General features: G+C 44.6%; 1 protein-coding gene across 2 annotated transcripts in view; it reads right to left on the bottom strand.

Moving 5' to 3' along the window:
* Window positions 1–15,304, bottom strand: part of shcbp1 (SHC SH2-domain binding protein 1) — a 55,406-nt gene that overhangs the window by 15,386 nt on the left and 24,716 nt on the right. The gene's annotated exons all lie outside the window — the stretch shown is intronic.

Raw genomic sequence — 15,304 nt, 5'->3', positions numbered from 1 at the left:
TCTCGGATGGTTTCCACTGCAGGGCAATTGCCCAGTGGAAGTCAGAACTTCCCGGGCAATTGCTGTGCATTCCTTACATGGGAATATCTGGGGGTAGGGGCCCCAGCGTATCCTTGGGGTACCCCACGCATACGACACCCCGGAGCTCAGAAGTTGTGGGCCAATGAACCTTACAGCACAGAAAGAGGATATTTGGCCCATCATGCCTATGCTAGTTTTTTCTTTTAAAGTTGTCCATTTCAATCCCACATCCCAGCATTTTTGCCATAACCTTGCAAATTATTCTTGTTCAGCTAATGTGTTGTTGCTTGTAAATTGGGCAGCTCAGATGGAAATAGTAAATACTCAAACCCCAAAAATCTGTACAATTAATATTTATAATTAAAAATGTTTTACATCCTGAAAAACACCACTGAGCAAAAGCTTGAAGTCAATATTTCAGAATACAGCAATGAATTATCACAAATTTGTGTGCATCATATATACAGGTTGTTGATATTTCAAATTAATCACTTAGAAGGAACCGGAAGAATTTAGGGACCAAAAAACTTATGATACGTTATTGCTTGCGCTGTCTACTAATTCACTACTCAGTTTATTTTCTACAAGCCAATAATTGGTGCAGCAATTTATTGGAATAATTATACAAATACTGAGAGCAATTAATATCAGACGTAACTCAATATACATCTATAAAAAGCAACTGAAAAATACAACTTGTTCATGTACTGGTAGTTGATACAGCTTTGGTTCTCAAGTGCTACAATCGCTCTGAGAATGAGGTCTCCAAGGATAATTTATCAGTAGACAAGTACAAAGTTGAAGTTTCACTATCATCCTCAGTCATGCAGTATACTAATCTATGCCTAAATTTGAGAGTAGAATTAAGAACTTTGCAACATTAATTGTTGTCAGGGTATTGCTCTACATTTGGGTAAATAAAAATTAGAAAGGAAACTGTTAACGCTGTGAATAGACAGCAATTTAATGGTGAGCACTCGCTGATCTGTTTATATACAAACCATTGAGATTTAAGTTTGAATTATTTGTAGTGGAGCCATAATGTAATATTCCTTCAATACCTGTAATAGAAACTGGAATTTTCTTTACTCACACCCATTAATCATATAAATTCAAACTGTGGTAATTTCTCTGAAAATGGCGGGAATATCCAAAAAGGGAGGCATTTAACAGTTTAAAAACAGTAAAGAAATATATAAAAGAATGCCAGCATGCCAGATTAAAGAAAACAGACATTTTAATTACATGTCAGCAATAAGAACCTATAAAGCCAATGAAAAAAAGCTTCTACTTTGATTGTATTTGCTGTACAGGTCTGAATTCTTAGAAATGTCTAACAATCAAGTCAACTTTCAGGTATGGGTGGGAACTTGGTCAGGAAGTGTTGTTTAAAATTAACCCTGAACTGTCAATGGATTTGACTGCCTTAGCTGGGGTCTTAATTCTCAAAATGTCTTAGCCAAAACATACATTCAGCAGTGCAGCATGCCATCAGGGAAACCCTGAAATCTATGCAACAGTAAATTAAGTTGATTCGAATGAATTTTGACAAGTTGATTTCAATTGCTAACCATCAAAAGACATTACACAATATACTGTAAGTATCTAATCATCAACCCTTCTGCCAAAGAAAGTAGATTTCAAAATTAAAACAAAATGGCATTCAGAACAATGGCGGAATTTTCTATTAATGAGACTAAGTGCAGTGGCGGGCAGTTTCAGCAGCACCCACCCCCCTGGCCGGAATGGCAGGGACTCACGCCCGATTCTGCGCTTGGAGGGTCATTAATTATACAAAAGTGCGTATTGGTCCGAATCACCTGGCAGGTTGAGGTGATTCGTCCGCCCACTGTCAGGTTCGACGGTCCGGGTGCCACATTTAAACGCCAATCCAACACAACCTCTCTCTCTCCAGCCCACCAGAGATATCTTGCAGCCAGAAGGTGGCGGCCGAGAGCCTCAAGAAGGCGGCAGCACCCTGCTTCACCCACCAGGCCATCCAGGCCTTGATCAGAGGGGTGCAGGCGCACAGGCAAGTGCTCTATCCCAAAGATGGCTGCAGGAAGCACAGCAGCCTCACCTCTCCGGCTTGGGAGGCCATTGCGAAGCAGGTCAGCATGGCTGGCAATTGCACCCAAAATGCCATCCAGTGCAGGAACAGGATGAACGATCTCATCCATTCTGCCTGGATAAGTCATCCTTCAACTCCCTCCAATGTCAAGCTTTCATCATGCCATCATGCACTCAAATGGCTACTCTCTTCAGGGAGCTCATGCAGCCATTAGGGGGGGACATGTATCAAGTCACCAAGATTTTCACATCACCACCATCCCATCTGTCATATTGCTCACACTCCATACTCTGGCCCTTCTGGTGAAGGCTCACCACACACAGAGGACATGCATCTCACCCAACCTCTGCTCCATCCCATCTCATCACATGCCTTTCTTTCTTCTTCATGCAGGCCAAGCCGGCGCACAACAGGTACAAGAGAGCGCAGATCAACGGAAGGACGGCTGACATCATTGCCCTCATTGAGTTTGAGGAGGCTGCAGTCGAGCTGGCTGGGGAGGACAGGAATCCTGTGGGGAAGGAGAGATTGGCCTCTCCCACCAACCTAAAACGGATCACAGCTCCATCACTTCATCAAATCCTGACTTTCACAGTGGGTCACATGCAGTCTTATCTAGCTGATGCTCATTAGCTGAAACTCTATTTTCTAGGCACCAGCAGATTGAAGCCTCCAAGCCAGTCCAGCACCACCAATGAGAGTCCCCAGACGTCATCCAAGGATAGAAGCAAAGAACTGCGGGTGCTGGAAATCCAAAACAAAAACAGAAACAAATACCTGGAAAAACTCAGCAGGTCTGGCAGCATCAGCGTTGACGTTTTGAGTCCTCATGACCCTTCAACAGAACTAAGTAAAAATAGGAAAGGGGTGAAATATAAGCTGGTTTAAGGGGGGTTGTTTGGGGGCGGGGGGGGGTTGTTGGGACAAGAAGCCAGTAATAGGTGGAGATAATCAAAAGATGTCACAGACAAAAGGACAAAGAGGTGTTGAAGGTGGTGATATTATCTAAAGGAATGTGCTAATTAAGAGTAGAAAGCAGGACAAACAAGGTACAGATAGCTCTAGTGGGGGTGGGGTGAAGGAATACTAAAAAGGCTAAAAGGTAGAGATAAAACAATGGCTGGAAATACATTTAAAAATAATGGAAATAGGTGGGAAAAGAAAAATCTATATAAATTATTGGAAAAAACAAAAAGGAGGGGGAAGAAACGGAAAGGGGGTGGGGATGGAGGAGAGAGTTCATGATCTAAAATTGTTGAACTCAATATTCAGTCCGGAAGGCTGTAAAGTGCCTAATCGGAAGATGAGGTGCTGTTCCTCCAGTTTGCGTTGAGCTTGACTGGAACAATGCAGCAAGCCAAGGACAGACATGTGGCCATGAGAGCAGGGTGGAGTGTTGAAATGGCAAGTGACAGGGAGGTCTGGGTAATGCTTGCAGACAGACCGAAGGTGTTCTGCAAAGTGGTCACCCGGTCTGCATTTGGTCCCTCCAATGTAGAGGAAACTGCATTGGGAGCAACGAATGCAGTAGACTAAGTTGAGGGAAGTGCAAGTGAAATACTGCTTCACTTGAAAGGAGTGTTTGGGCCCTTGGACAGTGAGGAGGGAGGAAGTGAAGGGGCAGGTGTTGCATCTTCTGTGGTTGCATGGGAGGTGCCGTGGGAGGGGGTTGAGGAGTAGGGGGTGATGGAGGAGTGGACCAGGGTGTCATGGAGGGAACGATCCCTACGGAATGCCGCCGGGGTGGGGGGGTGGTGAAGGGAAGATGTGTTTGGTGGTGTCATCATGCTGGAGTTGGCGGAAATGGTGGAGGATGATCCTTTGAATGCGGAGGCTGGTGGGGTGATAAGTGAGGACAAGGGGGACCCTATCATGCTTCTGGGAGGGAGGAGAAGGTGTGAGGGCGGATGCGCGGGAGATGGGCCGGACACGGTTGAGGGCCCTGTCAACCACCGTGGGTGGAAAACCTCGGTTAAGGAAGAAGGAGGACATGTCAGAGGAACTGTTTTTGAAAGTGGCATCATCAGAACAGATGCGACGGAGGCGAAGGAACTGAGAGAATGCCTTAAGATTCAATCGGGGAGGTCAGGAAGGGGACCCTGATGTTTGGGTAGCCCAGGGTGGCCATAAATTTTGCCCAGGCTTGCGTCCTAGACAGAACACTGGCTACAGAGTATTAAAAAAAACCACAGGAGGCATCAGTTACAAGTGATAAGCCCAACACAACTGGCGTAGAGACTGGTGCTACAGGCCACCTCTGACGGTGGGAGAAGCCATCTTGTCCTACTGGTCAGTCACCATCCACCTAAAGTCGGGCTGCCCCTGACTAGCAAAGTGCTGACCTGCCACCGCCCATCTGCTTCAATGGGTGCTTGGAGTTTAGAGTCTCTACTCAACTAGCGGATGGAATCCATTGCAAATTAAACCAACAAAAAGAAAGAAGATGCTAACTCTTCGAATGCGAAGGTAAAGCATCAGGACCATGTGCAAAGGATTGATAGATGACTTGCAGTTGGTTGACAATTCGCACAAGACAGCTGAGATTGACATGGAATTCAATAGGCTGAACATTAGCATAGCTTCCCGACAAGAGACAAAGACTTGCCAAGAGTGGATCACAAAGAAAAACAATACATGTCCATCTGACAGGTGAAGAGTTCAGAGGAAACGTGAAACCAAGGGATAGGCTTCGCTGTGAAGAGCTTGCTACTCTCGATGATAGAACCTCCCACCAATAGCTCACAATGTGTTCTCTCTATCGGCCTCTCAAATCAAACAGGGCCAGTTAACCTCATGAGTATCTATGTTCCGACGATGCACTCCACCATAGAGGCAAAAGACTAAGAGGAGCTTGACACTGCCATCAGCAGAATCCCCATGTCAGAACATCTTTACTTACTTACAATACAAGAGTGGACGCGGACCATGAGGCATGGCCCTCCTTCCTTGAGCATCATGGCCTGAGAAAGATAAATGAGAAAGGACAGACACAACTTGAGCTGTGCTGCCAACACAAGCTTTGTGTAACTAATATCTTCTTTCAGGACAAACCATGCCACAAGGTATCCTGGAAACATACAAGATCAGGGCATTGATATCAGCTCAGTCAGATCAACACCAGACATGACTCTCTGAACATTCTCAACACACGAGGCATTTCCCTGTTGAGTATCGTGAGAAACATATTTGCCCATGTTGTCCTTGTCGTACTGCAGATCCTGGCTGACCCTGACTCCCAACGTGGTTTCAGAACTGGAAGGTCTGCAATCGACATGATCCTCTCTATCCGGCAGTTGTAAGAAAAATTCTGTGAACAATGGATCCACGATATATTGCCTTCAATGATTTCACCAAGGCATTCGACCATGTGAACAGAGGCAGTCTATTTAAGTCGCTGTAGAAAATTGGCTGCCCTCCAAAGCTGCTCCATGTGATTTCATCCATCATGTTGTCATGGAAAAGGTCAGCTATGACAGGGCAACATCGGAACCCTTTGAGATCCGCAGTGGGGTCAGAGTTGTGTTCTGGCACTGACTCTCTTTGGCATGTTCTCTTTGCTGCTGTTAAAGTTTAAACATCTTTTAAACACCCTTCACATGATCCGGAGGTTGTCTGCTTACATACCAGAGCTGAGGGAAAGCTGTTCAGCCTCACTCGCTTGACATCCAAGACAAACCTGGCCAAGTTCTCAAAGAGTTTCTCTACACTGATGCCGCACCAGCTTTCCATTCCAAGGAACACCTTTAGCAGAAAATGCACAGACTCGCTCGAGAGATTTTGGTAAAGGGTTTGGTTTGACCATCAGCATCAGGAAGACAAATGTCATGGTCTAGCATGTTACCATACCACCATCTATCAGCATTGACAATGAGACTCTGGAGGTTGTTGATAGCTTCACATATCCAAGCTGTATAATTTCACCAATCTGTCATTGATGCCGGAATCCAAACACACATCTCAAAAGCTGCAGCTGTTACATCCCAGCTGAGAAGCGCATGTGGAAAGACAGCAAACTAACCGAGAACATCAAGCTGAGTTTATCAAGTCAGCATCCTTGGCACACTCCTCTTACAGTGGCGAGACCTGGACAACATATGTTAGACAGGGAGAAAAGGCTGAACAGTTCTCCATCTTTGTTGTCTCAGATGTATCCTTGGCAGGACCAATTCAGGGGACCTGGAGCATGCTAAATCTATAAGCATACACTCTGCTAAGTCAATAATGGCTACAGTGGATCAGCCACTTCATCAGATAGATGACGGCCATATATCCAAAGACCTTCTGTACATTGAACTGGCCACTGTGTCACAATCTACTGGGCATTCATACTTCTGCTGAAAAGACGTCTGCCAGCGAGATGTGAAGATGGCAAAAACTGGCAATGCCAACTGGGAGACAGTAGCTGACAGCTGTGACCTCTGGAAGCAGACTGTTTGGAAGGGCATTGGAGGAGGCAAGCAGAAACAAAACTCTTGGCTGGCCTCAGGGAGGGCCCAGAGAAAACATAGGCCAGCAAACTGTGCACCTTCTCAGTGCACTGCCTTCTTATGCAGCAAATGTGTCAGAGACTGCCATACCAGAGTGAGGCTCCTGTGCCACACCAGGTAATGCTTAACACAGAGTTGGAAGCCTGCTGTGTCTAATTTTATACTCAAGTCAGTACTCTAACTTTTCACATAATTAACACTTTTTTTTCTTATAATTGACATGTTTTGTGCTGTATCAATTTATGTGACAGCACTGTCACTGGTGTCAGAAGGTTTTGGGTTCAAGCCTCAGTCTAGAATTTGAACATACAATCTCAGCTACACTTCAGTGCAGTACTGAGGGAGAACTTTTGAACAAGATGTCTGCCCTCTCAGGTAGCTATAAAAGATTCCATGTTATTACTCTAAGAGAAGGTGAATTCTCCCAGTGCTCTGGCCAACATTTATCCCTCCGCCATCACCAAAACAGGTTATCTGGCCATTTATTTCCTTGCTATTTGTTGTGTTCAAATTGGCTGCCATGCTCCGCTATATAATTTATTAAATAGTTCTAGAAATGGCAGTTGCTGGGGTGAAGTGCTTCACCTGTGGGATGTGGGAAATCTGTGACGCTTCAAGTGTCCCGGACAACTACATCTGCAGGAAGTGCACCCAATTGCAGCTCCTCACAGACCGCATGGATCGGTTGGAGCAGTTGGATGCACTTAGGAGCATTCAGGTGGCGGAAAGCGTCATTGATAGGAGTTTTACAGACGTGGTCACACCCAAGGTACAGACAGATAGATGGGTGACCGCTAGAAGGGGCAGGCAGTCAGTGCAGAAATCCCCTGTGCCTGTCCCCATCTTTAACAGGTATACCATTTTGGATACTGTTGGGGGGGATGGCCTATCAGGGGAAAACAACAGCGGTAGCCAGAGCAGTGGCACCACGGCTGTCTCAGTTGTTCAGCAGGGGCGGGGTCAAAGCACAGAAGAGCAATTGTCATAGGGGACTCTATAGTCAGGGGCTCAGATAGGCGCTTCTGTGGTCGTGAAAGTGACACCAGGATGGTATGTTGCCTCCCTGGTGCCAGGGTCCAGGATGTCTCTGATGGGGTACGGGACATTCTGAAGGGGGAGGGAGAACAGCCAGAGGTTGTGGTACATATTGGTACTAACGACATAGGCAGGAAGAGTGACGAGGTCCTGCAGCGGGAGTTCAGGGAGTTAGGCAGAAAGTTAAAAAACAGGATCTCTAGGGTTGTAATCTCAGGATTGTAATCTCAGGGTTACCACGTGCCAGTGAGGCTAGAAATAGGAAGATAGTGCAGCTGAACACGTGGTTGAACAGATAGTGTAGGAGGGAGGGTTTCCGATATCTGGATCATTGGGATCTCTTCCAGGACAGATGGGACCTGTACAAGAAGGACGGGATGCATCTCAACTGGAGGGGCACCAATATCCTGGCTGCGAGGTTTGCTATTGTCACTCGGGAGGGTTTAAACTAGTATGGCAGGGGGGTGGGAACCAGAGCAATAGGTCAGCAGATGAAATAAAGGACTGGGAACCAGTGAATATGGCCAGTAGGACAAAGAGGAAGGGCAGGCAGGGAGAAATTACTGAACACAGTGGGACTGGGGGTCTGAAATGCATTTGTTTCAATGCAAGAAGTATAACAGGCAAGGCAGATGAGCTTAGAGCTTGGATTAGTACTTGGGACTATGATGTTATTGCTATTACAGAGACTTGGTTGAAGGATGGACAGGATTGGCAGATAAACGTTCCAGGATTTTGATGTTTCAGGCAGGATAGAGAGGGATGTAGAAGAGGTGGGGGAGTTGCACTGCTGGTTAAGGGGAATATCACAGCTGTATGATAGGAGGACACCTCGTTGGGTTCATGCAGCAAGGCAATATGGGTAGAGCTCCGGAATAGGAAGGGTGCAGTCACAATGTTGGGGGTTTACTATAGGCCTCCCAATTGCCGGCGGGAGATTGAGGAACAGTTATGTAGGCAGATTTTGGAAAGATGTTAAGAGCAATAGGGTTGTTGTGGTGGGTGATTTTAACTTTCCCTAGGGGTGCTAGGGGTTTAGATGGTGCAGAATTTGTAAGGTGCATCCAGGAGGGCTTCCTGAGACAATATGTAGATAGTCCAACTAGGGAAGGGGCAATACTGGACCTGGTATTAGGGAATGAACCCAGCCAGGTGGTCAAAGTTTCAGTAGGAGAGCATTTTGGGAAAAGTGACCATAATTCAGTAAGTTTCAAGGTACTGGTGGATAAGGAAAACAGGAGTCCTCGGGTTAAGGTGCTTAATTGGGGGAAGGCTAATTATAACAATATTAGGCAAGAACTAAGGAATCTAGACTGGAGGCAAATGTTTGAGGGCAAATCAACAACTGACATGTGGGGGGCTTTCAAACGTCAGTTGATAAGAATTCAGGACCAGCATGTTCCTGCTAGGATGAAGGATAAGCATGGCAAGTTTCAGGAACCTTGGATAACGAAGGTTATTGTGAGATTAGTCAAAAAGAAAAGGGAAGCATTCGTAAGGGCTAGAAGGCTGGGAACAGACGAAGCCCGTGGAGAATACAAAGAAAGAAGGAAGAAACTTAAGCAAGGAGTCAGGAGGGCTAAAAGGGGTCATGAAAAGTTACTGGCAACCAGGATTAAAGAAAATCCCAAGGCATGTGTAAAGGGCAAGAGGGTAGCCAGGGAAAGGGTGGGCCCTCTCAGGGACAGAGGTGGGAATCTGTGTGTGGAGCCAGAAGAAATGGGAGAGATACTGAATGAATACTTCTCATCAGTATTCACCAAAGAGAAGGACTTAGCGGTCAATTTGTCTAGGGAAGAGTGTGTAGATAGCCTGGATCATGTTGAGATCAAAAAAGAGGTGTTAGGTGTCTTGAAGAATATTAAGGTGGATAAGTCCCCAGGGCCAGATGGGATCTACCCCAGAGTACTGAGGGAGGCAAGGGAGGAGATTGCTGCAGCCTTGACAGAAATCTTTGTATCCTCACTGGCTACGGGTGAGGTCCCAGAGGACCAGAGAATCGCCAATGTTGTTCCATCGTTTAAGAAGGGTAGCAGGAATAATCCAAGAAATTATAGGCCGGTGAGCCTTACGTCAGTGGTATGGAAATTATTGGAGAAGACTATTCGTGACAGGATTTACTATCATTTAGAAGCAAATGGACGTATTAGTGAGAGGCAGCATGGTTTTGTGAAGGGGAGGTCGTGTCTCACTAACTTGATCGAGTTTTTCGAGGAAGTGACAAAGATGATCGACGATGGAAGGGCAGTGGATGTTATATACATGGATTTCAGTAAGGGCTTTGACAAGGTCCCTCATAGCAGACTGGTACAGAAGGTAAAGTCGCACGGGATCAGAGGTGAGCTGGCAGGATGGATACAGAATTGGCTTGGTCATAGAAGACAGAGGGTGGCAGTGGAAGGGTGCGTTTCTGAATGGAGAGCTGTGACTAGTGGAGTTCCGCAGGGATCAGTGCTGGGACCTTTGCTGTTTGTGGTATACATAAATGATTTGGAGGAAAATGTAACTGGACTAATTAGTAAGTTTGCAGATGACACCAAGGTTGGAGGAGTTGCAGATAGTGAAGAGGATTGTCAAAGGATACAACGGGATATAGATCGGTTGGAGACTTGGGCAGAGAAATGGCAGATGGAGTTTAATCCGGACAAATGCGAGGTAATGCATTTTGGAAGGTCTAATACAGGCAGGAATTACACAGTAAATGGCAGAACCCTTAAGTGCATCGACGGGCAGAGGGATCTGGGTGTACAGGTCCACAGGTCACTGAAAGTGGCAACACAGGTGGATGAGGTAGTCAAGAAGGCATATGGCATGCTTGCCTTCATTGGCAGGGGTATTGAGTATAAAAGCTGGGAAGTCATGCTGCAGCTGTACAGAACCTTGGTTAGGCCACACTTGGAATATTGCGTGCAATTCTGGTCACCACATTACCAGAAGGATATGGAGGCGTTGGAGAGGGTGCAGAGGAGGTTTACCAGGATGCTGCCTGGTCTGGAGGTTATTAGCTATGAGGAGAGGTTGGAGAAACTCGGATTGTTCTCACTAGAGTGACAGAGATTGAGGGGCGACTTGATAGAAGTTTACAAAATTATGAGTGTCATGGACAGAGTAGATAGTCAGAAGCTTTTTCCCAGGGTGGAAGAGTCAATTACATGGGGACATAGATTTAAGGTGAGAAGAGAAAACTATAAAGGTGATGTCCGGGGCAAGTTTTTCACGCAGAGGGTAGTGAGTGTCTGGAATTCGCTGCCAGAGGAGGTGGTGGAAGCAGGTACGATAGTGGTGTTTAAGAGGCAGCTTGACAAATACATGAATAGGATGGGAATAGAGGGATACGGACCCCGGAACTGCAAAATGTTTTAGTTGACGGGCAATATGATCGGCGCAGGCTTGGAGGGCCGAAGGGCCTGTTCCTGTGCTGTACTTTTCTTTGTTCTTTGTATATCACAGCAGTGACTAAATTTAAATTACTAATTTAAATTTAAATTAAGTGAAACATTGAGTTCATGCAAGCTGCTATACAAATCAAGTTATTTCTCAATTATAGATTTAATTACCTGGGTTCACAATTTATATCTAGGTTTCATAATTTAGTATGGTATTTCAACAATGCCAGTAGATGCCTTTTAAGAAATAGGAACATAGGACTCAGGAGCAGGAAACGGCGAGTCAGCCCTTTGAGCCTGCTCCACCATTCAACCAGATCAAGGCTGATCTCAACTCTACTTTCCTGTCTGCACCCCATAACTCTAGACTCCCTTGTCTAACAAAAATCTATTTAACTCAGCCTTGAATAAATTTAAAGACCCAGCCTCCACTACCTTCTGCGGAAGAGAATTCCACACTCTAATGACCCTTAGAAAAAATTTCTCCTCATCTCTGTCTTAAAAGGGAACCTCTTAATCTTGAAACATTTCAATGAGCTCTAGTTTCCTCCACAAGGGGAAACATCCTCTTGGTATTCACCCTATCCAGTCCCCTCAAGATCTTAAATGTTTCATTAAGATCATCTCTCATTCTTCTAAACACCAATGGATATAGGCCTAACCTGTTCAATCTTTTTTCATAAGATAAGCCCTTCATCCCAGGAACGAGTCAAGTGAACCTTCTCTGAACTGCTTCTAAAGAAATTATATCTTTTTTAAAATGAGAACAAAACTGTACGCAGAACCCCGGATGTGGTCTGACCATTTAAATAGTATACTGCTTTTCTATTCTTCCTGCCAAAATGGACAAGTTCACATTTACTCATGTTATATTCCATCTGCCAAATTTTTGCCCACTCGCTTAACCTGTCTATATCCCTTTGTAGACTCTCTACCTCTTCTCGACAACTTACTTTCCTACCCATCTTGGTGTTGTCAACAAATTTAATACATTCGGTCCCTTCAAGTGCCCCATACCCTCACACAAGCTGGAGTTGCCTAATGGTTGTTTATAACAATGTAATACAAAAGCTAAAATCAATCTACCATATTATTCATACATGCAAAACTAAGACCATTTCATGTCCATCACAGACTAGGCAGTCAGGCCAAAGACAGGTTGTGTACAGAAATGCTGAGGAAACCAAAGTCCTAACCCACGATGATCAACTGTTCAAAGTTCAAGAAACAGAAAAACAAAATGTGAGTAACAGCCGTAAGTTTCCCATATAGCACGCTTGCAACTACTCTCACTGTAACTACAAGCAAACCATGGAAGTTTAAAACTTAGCCAAATCTAGCTTTTGACGTGCTGTTACTTGCCACTTATTTAAATCTGGATTGAATTTTCTCATGCCCATCTCTATTCTTCATGGTTCCTTGTCTAATAAACCCTCTCTGATTCCATCTTTCTTACTCCTGTTTCTCTTTCCCCCAATCTGCCCCAGTTATAATCTCTCATTGTCTTTTCCCGCCTCATTTCCTCCCCAAGATATACTTTGTTACTCTGACTTATTTCAGTATGCAGCTGTCCTGGCTAAGTCCTATCTGCCAACACCTCCAAGAATCTGCATTCTAGTCCTGAGATCAAGGTACACTGTTGCTAAACAAAAACAGAAAATGCTAGAAATTTTCATCAGGTGCAGTAGCATCCGTGGAGAGAGAAACAAGAGTCAACATCCCAAGTTGATTATCCTCTGTCAAAACTGTTCTCAAGTAGTTCTGATAGAAGGTCACTGAACTGGGGCACTGACTGCATCTCTCTCTGCAGGTGTTACTGGACCTGTTGAGTGTTTCCAGCAATTTGTTTTTGTTCTGGAGCTTCATCATTGCAGCACTTTACTTTTGTACATTTTTGCTCTCCCTGGAACAGCAGCGGGCAGGCTGATTTGTTAATTGCTTTTAGCTACCAGACTTGCCCTTTACCTTCTTAGGCTTTATTTTTCTTGATCGAATATCACTCCTTCAAGTCTTTATATTAAGTTTAAACCCATTAAACAAATTTATTTAAACTGCAAACAAACAAGTTTGTAACAGTTTATTTCTTCTTTTCTAAGACTGTTCAAAACTAAACTACTTCTTGGTGCTTACAAACTAACTTGCTCATTTTCTCCAAGATTTTTTCAGCCCAATACATCTCATCCCAGAAGTATTACTGTGAATCTCTGGATTATGCATAGCAAGTCGCTCAAATAAAAGAAGCAGTTGTATACAAACCCCATCACATAAAATCATTCTTTCCAACTGTAACAGAAAATTTGGAACATTGCCTTTGTATTGGCTTAGTATAAGAGTTTTACTTAATTAGCCATTAAATTCTTTGGGTAGAATTCCCTCTTCCCTTAACATGCTGCTCAAAACTTAGCTCTTTGAATACGGATTTATCGCTTGAACCAATACGTGCCTTGGTGCAAAGCATTGAAGCAACTTGGGATGTTTTATTCCATTAACTGCTGCATAAATATAAGTTATTGTTGTAGGAACCTTCATTCCTCTTCACCATCCTTTCTTGAATTCATTGCATCCAGGTGACACTCAGTTTGGGTTCCACCAGGGCCACTCGGCTCCAGACTTCGTTACGGCCTTAGCCCAAACATGGACAATAGAACTGAATTCAAGTTGTGAGGTGAGAGTAGCTGCCCTCAATGTCAAGGCAGCATTTGGCAGATTGCTGCTTCCAGAAACCCTAACAAATTTGAAATCCATGGGAATCACGGGGGAAAATCTCCATGGATTGGAAAATATCTAGCACAAAGGAAGATGGTTATTGAAGGACATTGCAGCAGGAGACCCTAAGGTAATGTTCTAGACCCAAACATCTTCAGCTGCTTCATCAATGACCTTCCCTCCAACATAAAAAGTGGGGATGCTCATTGATGATTACACAGTGTTCAGTACCATTTGCAACTCATCAATACTCGCATGCAACAAGTTCCAGACAACACTCGGGCTTGGGCTGATAAGTGACAAGTAATGTTGATCCCACACAAGTGCCACGGAATGACCATCTCCAAAAAGGGAGAAATCTAACTACCTTCCTTTGACATTCAACTACATTGCCATTGCTGAATTCCCCAACATCAACATTCTGGGTGTTGACATTGACCAGAAATTTAATTGGGCCAGTCATATAAATATGGTGGCTACGAGGGCATATCAAGGGTTGGGAATTCTGTGACACTAATCCCCTTACTCCACAAAGCCTGTCCACCATCCACAAGGCACAATTCAGGAATGTGATTAAATACTCTCCAATTGCCTTATGAGTGCAGCTCCAACAACATTAAAGATGCTTGACACCATCCAGCAGCCCACTTGACTGACCCCTGCATCCATCACCTTAAAAGTTCACTCCTTCCACCACTGTTGCCATTGTGTGCCCATCACTAATTGCCCTTGAGAAGGGGAGGTGAGCTGCTGCCTTGAATCGCTGCAGTCCATGTGTTATAGGTACACCCACAATGCTGTTAGGAAGGGAATTCCATGTTTTTGACCCAGCGGCAGCAAAGGAGCAGCGATATAGATGCAAGTGAGGACGGTGTGTGGTTTGGATTGGAACTTGCAGGTGGTGGCGGTCCTGCTGCCATTGTCCTTCTAGACGATAGAGATCATGGACTTGGAAGCTGCTGTCGGAGGAGGCTTGGCGAGTTGCTGCAGTGTACCTCGTTTTTATTTTATTAAAATGTTTTGTGCTGCATCAATTTATGTGATGCACTGTCACTGGAGTCAGCAGTTGTGGGTTCAAGCCCCAGTCCAGGATTTGAGCTTTCAATCTTGGTTAACACTTCAGTGCAGTACCGAGGGACAGCTGCACTGTTGAAGATCCCATCTTTCGGTTGAGATGTCTGCCCTCTCAGGTCAATGCTCAGGCCTTGCCAGTGACACTCATATCCCATGTATGAATTTTTTAAAACTGTATTAATGACTTTGATGAACAGATTAATGCATCTAAGTTTGCTGACAATATAAAGTTAGATGGGCTTGTAAGCTGTGAGGTGGACACTAAGAGGTTTAGAGATATAAACAAGTTAAGTGAGCGGACACAAAGGGCAACAAGATGACTATAGTGTACAGATTTAAGAGGTTATTCGCTTTGGCAATAATGGAAAGGTAGAATATTTTTAGAAGGCACAGAACTTTTAAATCTGTATGCTCAAAGTGGTTCAGGTGTACTCATGCAAGGAACACAGTTAGCATGCTGGCACAGCAATTAGAAAGGCAATGGCTTGTTGGATTTTATTGCTGGGGTACAATAGTAAGGAGTC

Source organism: Cetorhinus maximus, chromosome 6, assembly GCF_964194155.1.
Source record: "Cetorhinus maximus chromosome 6, sCetMax3.hap1.1, whole genome shotgun sequence".
Classification (NCBI taxonomy): Eukaryota; Metazoa; Chordata; class Chondrichthyes; order Lamniformes; family Cetorhinidae; genus Cetorhinus; species Cetorhinus maximus.
Note: the sequence above shows the minus strand (reverse complement) of the source record. Positions and strands in the feature narration are given on the sequence as shown.